Source organism: Oryx dammah, unplaced genomic scaffold, assembly GCF_014754425.2.
Source record: "Oryx dammah isolate SB20612 unplaced genomic scaffold, SCBI_Odam_1.1 HiC_scaffold_28, whole genome shotgun sequence".
Classification (NCBI taxonomy): domain Eukaryota; kingdom Metazoa; phylum Chordata; class Mammalia; order Artiodactyla; family Bovidae; genus Oryx; species Oryx dammah.
In genome coordinates this window covers 95,925,466-95,931,430 of record NW_024070212.1, presented here as the reverse complement: position 1 = coordinate 95,931,430, position 5,965 = coordinate 95,925,466, and the positions used below count along the sequence as shown (strand labels likewise).

At 34.8% G+C, this 5,965-nt stretch overlaps 1 long non-coding RNA gene across 1 annotated transcript; it reads left to right on the top strand.

Annotated features, from left to right (window-relative positions):
* Window positions 1–4,345: 4,345 nt before the first annotated feature.
* LOC120856179 lies at window positions 4,346–5,270 on the top strand. The gene is made up of 2 exons (XR_005719404.1): window positions 4,346–4,486; window positions 4,887–5,270. It is a non-coding gene; the product is annotated as an uncharacterized LOC120856179 (long non-coding RNA).
* The last annotated feature ends 695 nt before the right edge of the window (window positions 5,271–5,965 follow it).

The following is a 5,965-nucleotide window of genomic DNA, read 5'->3' as shown; positions in this document are numbered from 1 at the left end:
ATTTCTTGCTGCTGCTGCTGCTAAGTCGCTTCAGTCGTGTCCAACTCTGTGCGACCCCATAGACGGCAGCCCACCAGGCTGCCCCGTCCCTAGGATTTTCCAGGCAATAACACTGGAGTGGGTTGCCATTTTCTTCTCCAATGCAGGAAAGTGAGAAGTGAAAGTGAAGTTGCTCAGTCATGTCAGTGACTTTTAGCGACCCCATGGACTGTAGCCTAGCAAGCTCCTCCATTCATGGGATTTTCCAGGCAAGAGTACTGGAGTGGGGTGCCATTAATTGCCCACAAATAAAGCACATTTTCATCTCCAGTTTGCATCTCCAGTTATAAATCATTTGCATCTCCAGTTATATATAAACTATTTGCATGTCCAGGTATATATAAACCAATTGCACCTCCATTTACAAACCCAAGTCTCAAATCCTTACAAATATGAACACAAAGGCCAACCCTCTGAAGTTAATTAGAAAGTAGTAAAACTATGTAAGACTGTACAAGATGAAATTCTAACAGTGTGGGAGGTCTGAGTACCCTAAACCAATGTCAGACTACAATATGCATGCTGTAATACCTATCTATGTATCTACCTATTTATCTAATCTTCTAACATCTACATATTTCTCTATCACCTATCTATCATGTACCTACACACCATTAGTTTCAGGTTCGCTATTGAGAAGCATTGCTAAAAGAAAATTTTCAAACAGAAGGGAAATAATACCAGAAGGAAATATGAACATTAGGAATTAAGGAAGAAAAAGAGAAAGTGGTGGGCTTCCTGTGTAGCTCAGCTGGTAAAGAATCCATCTGCAATGCAGGAGACCCTGGGTTGGGAAAATCCCATGGAGGAGAACATGGCAACCCACTCCAGTATTCTTGCCTGGAGAATCCCCATGGACAGCAGAGCCTGGTGGGCTACAGTCCATGGGGTCACAAAGAGTTGGCCACGACTGAGTGACTAAGAGGAGCAAAAGAGAAATGGTAAATAGTTGGATATACCTATTAGAATGTCCTTCTTCTCTTGAGTTCTTGAAAAACCATTGGCTATTTCTCTCCATGTTGTCCTACAAATTGACTCTGGACAAAGGTACCATCACTGGAAGTGTATAACAAATGGCTTGATCTTGGTCCATTGAGGCTACTATAACAAAATGCCACAGATCTGGTGGCTTATAAACAATAGAAATTAATTTCTTACAGTTCTGGAAGCTGAAATGTCCAAGATTAAAGTGCCAGGATGATCATATTCTAGTGAGGGCCTTCTTCCTGTTTCATAGCTGGTACCTTCTTAGTATGTCCTAACATGGCAGAAGGGACCTGAGGAACTTAGTGTGGTCTCCTTTATAATAACACTAATCCTATTCATGAGGGTTCCAACCTCATGACCTCCCAAAGGCTATACTTCCTAATACCATCACATTTGGTGTTAGGATTTTGACATATAAATTTTGAGAGAGACACAAAAATTCAGACCATAGCAATGGAAGTAAGTAAAAAACAAACAAACATACAAAAACAACCTTCAAAAATGTTTGATAGTAGAAAACAAAAATCAATATTGTCCCACTGGATTTTAATGTATCTAGATATAGATGTAATATATAAGATGACTATAACATAAAGTAGTGACAATTAAAGGGACCTAGTTGTAGTGGTAAAATTGTGATTCCAATTAGGTTGTAGAAAGTTGAATATGTATATTTTAATGTATATTTTAGTGCAATCATCGAAACAAAAAAACAACCAAAACTGTGTAAAATGATAGAATTTCAAAACACAAAAGATAAATTAAAATACAATAATAAAAAGTTCAAAGTACCTCAAAAATTCAGTAAAGGGGAAACAGAGAAATAAGAAATAGGGAAAATATAAAAAGTAAATTTAAAAAATGATAAAAACTTAAGTCCAAAATATGAATAATTGCATTGAATATAAATGATTTAATTTTTCAATTTTTCTTTACACTTCTTTAATTTGAAGCCATATTAGGTACACATACATTTAAAATTGATAAATGTTGCTGATGAAAGAGAATATTAACCATTACAGTGTAGGTAATAATGCTTTCTTGCCTTAGTATCTACTTGGTTAAATGTAGTGTAGCTGCACTGGTAATCTTTTGTTTGCATTGTATATCTTTTTTTAACCCTCAATCTTATAAAAATCTTTATTTAAATTTGTCTGTGTGCTTATGCTTTTATATTCTTCTTGCAAAAAATCATATAATTAAATTTTAATTTTTAAATCGATGTTGATGATAATTGTCATTTAAATGGATCATTTATCCCTTTTGCTTATTGATGTTTCAAATCTCTAATAATATTTTGTGCTTATTAATATTTTGTGACCTTCTTTTATGTATGTTTCCATTCTTGCATTCACTTTTGTTGTATATTTTTAGTAATTACATTTTTATTTTTATAATTTCAAACAATTCCATCTGTTTTCACTTATAATTGTCATATAATTTATACATGTTTCTATTATCTAAGCGATTCCCTTAGAAATTGTTAACACGTACACTTCACTTACCGAGTCCAAAGTGAATTAATACTTTAAACACCATTAGAAGATAAAATGACTTTAGAATAATTCAATAGCATTTAGCGTTGTTGAGTTACATACTGTTGTTGGGAATTTTAATTCTGTGTGTAGTTAATTTTAATGCTGGGAATTTTAATTCTGTGTATAGTTAATTTTAATGCTGTGTATAGTTAAGCCTCAGAAGAGGTTATTATAACCATTGCTTTATATACCATTGTTTATATAAGTATCTATATATTTACAGTTTTTAAAAAACATTTATTCTCTCTTGGATCTCAGACTTTACAAATACTAACATTCTGACTGGCAATCTTTACCTCAACTTTATTTCAATAGTTACAGAATTTAGGTTGGAAGTTATTTTCTTCCAGTGCATTGAATATATTATGTCAGTATTTTGGCTTCTATTCTATTGAGAAATCTGCTGTCAGTTTGACTGTGACTCTTGAACGTGAACTTTATCTTCTGGCTGATTAAAGAAACTTTATTTGCCTCTGTGTGTGTGTGTGCACACCTGTACTGTGGGATTTTTAAAAATTTTCATAATAGATATTTGTAGGGCTCCCTGATTTTTTAGATTAGTGTTTTTTATGAGGTCTCAAAAATTGTCAACTACCATTGTTTCAAATTCTTCCCTTTTTCCATTCTTTAACTCTTCTTTTTTTACAGCTGTAGATAACTATCAATCAGAACTTGCTACTCCATGGTACTTGTCTCTTTCCTTTTCTTTTTTGTTTTCTCCTCATGTTCGTATCTTCCCATTTATTATTTAGTTTATTAGTTACCTCCTGAGATATGACTACTCTGTTTTGAAACCCACCTTTAAATTCTCTATTTTAGATGTTATGTTTCAATTCCATCTATTTACTACTTTCCATAGGTGCCATGTCTCATTATCTGTACTGCATATATTTCTTACATTTCTAATATTTCTTGTTTATTTCAAGTTTTGAAATATAATATGCATAGTGTTTATAAGATTCTGTCTTATAATTGAAATATCTAAAATTATTTTGAATCTGTTTTGGATTTATGCTTAATATTATCTTTGTAGTTCTAATTCATTCAACAAATATTTATAAGGGCCAGACATATTTCTAACAGGAGATTCAGCAATAAACAAAAAATTAGAAGACCCTGACCTCCTGGAGTGTACATTTTAGTGACAACATTTGCGATTAATGAAATGAAGACTACTATCTCTAACTTTTCATTTGGTTCTTCCAGGGTTTTATCACTATGACAGACTTTAAAGATTTGAATTGAGTGATCATGACTCCCTTTTATCACTGTTTGTCCATTTGTTATTTAAATAGATTGAGCTCCTTAGATATTGTGATCATATCCAGTGCATATTCAAATTTTGCCTTCCACCACTGACCTGCAGTTACACATAATTTTGTTTTAGCCACCTGCACAGAGGCCCACTGTATTATATCTATGACATTTCTGGAACATTTTGCTTCTTTATCTCCTAACCAAGAGTATAGAAGCAAATAAGAGTCTGTCTTCAGTTATCTGTGGATAAGTGAGTAGAGACGGAACGTCACAGTTTGCATTCCAGACTCAGTTCAAACTGCATGCGCACCCTGGTTCATTCAAACTAGCAAGTCTTATCTTGTCATAAAGCCTGGAGGTGTGGTCACAAACTGGGCTCAGAAAATACATGTAAATGAGGGCCAGAAGGCAGATTTTCCTTTATCAATGCTCCATCTTCTTATCAAGTGGGCTCTACACGTTTCCCTTATTTGTGCATCTTTTCCAATTCGATTTCATTTTGTTTAAAAACCACCTTTATTTTAATCCTCCCTCTTCTCCAGTCTCAGATTCGGATACCCTGTTCCCATTGTCTAGTACCTGGATACATGATATATGTGTGATCCTGACTATACTGATGATATTTTTCCCTGTATTCAGTTCTTGTCTACTGCAGACCCTGGAAGGTAAATGAGGCAGCAACGGGAGGAGCTCTGAGAATGTTATCTTCTATACCTCGAGCTGAACCGCTTGAGTGTTAAACCTGCACTCTTGAAACTTCTCTTACATAGTTAAATAAGCACACACACACACACACACACACAAAATGTAGCTTGGGTTATTCGTATGTTTTCTTCTACATTAGCAAGCAGAACAAGGGCATTTTAGGGTTTAACCTCTTGCCTTGTTAAATGCTCATTCCATTAAATTCTAAAATTCCCCTTCCTTAATAAAAGAACACAGAAGTGTGAGAATAGGGGTTTTACCGTTTATATTAGGTAAAGAGTTAGTGTCACCAGAGAAAGACCTCAGCCCAGCCACACCTAGCTGTTGACTGATTAATTATTGAAGATTTTCTTTTCACAGGGAAGGCCCTCTTTGACATCTCCATGGAACTCTTCCTTTACTTGAAGCTTATGACATGGTGATGAAGACACATATACAGGGAGGAATGGTATATAATCCAGATCATGAGCAATCTCCATGTAAGAGTCACATGTTAGCAAAAAGGAAGAGCAGATTCAATAGCGTAAGGGCCAGAGCAACGAAAGCAGATTCATTTCATACCCTTCTGAAGGCCATAGTTCCAAACTCTAATTAATTACTCAGTCATTATACTTCTCTGGGACTAATAAACAAGTGTCATTTCTTTAAGGATTTGGAGGTTACATAGTGAAGAAGAATGGAGATCACATTAATCTTCCTATTCTGCACTTTCAAGTTCATGAATAAAATGTTCAAAAAATCCTACTGAAACTTTTTCTCATTTTGCTTAAAGTTTGACATTTTAATTCTAGATGCTTTTCTCTTCATGTGGGCCATAGATACCTAAACATTAGTCTCTTTTATAATAATTCCTTCCAGTAATAGATACAGGAGATAGAAAAGAAGGAGAGATATTTAGGCAAGGTTACAGAATCTAAATCCTCTATTCTTGTTATTTACTATCCACTGATTACACAGACAGTATTCCCAAGGCAAGTAATAAACAGAGACATGGCTAGGAAAGTTACCACTCCATAGTACTGAGAACTTTCTACAAAAGAGTTAAACTTCAGTAAGTGGAGACTGAGCCTACTGCCATTTATATTTGAGTTGAGCTTCATACCATGAACTAAAGTGGCACCAAATATTTTAGACCCATAAACCCAACAATGATCTACCCTGTTGACTTTCCCACTACAATTGTGTAGGAAGGCCAGTCCAACAGGGCACAGCAGTCAGGCAAAAAAAAGTCAGGACAAGGGAAAGGAAGACAGGACAAAAGTGTGTTTGTCTGAGTTTTCTGAGCCAAACAGCAAATTCCCGTTGGCTATCTATTTTACATATAGTAATGTAAGTTTACATGTTATTCTTTCCATACATCTCACCCTCTCCTCCCCTCTCCCCATGTCCATAAGTTTATTCTCTACCTCTGTTTCTCCACTGTTGCCCTGTAAATAAAT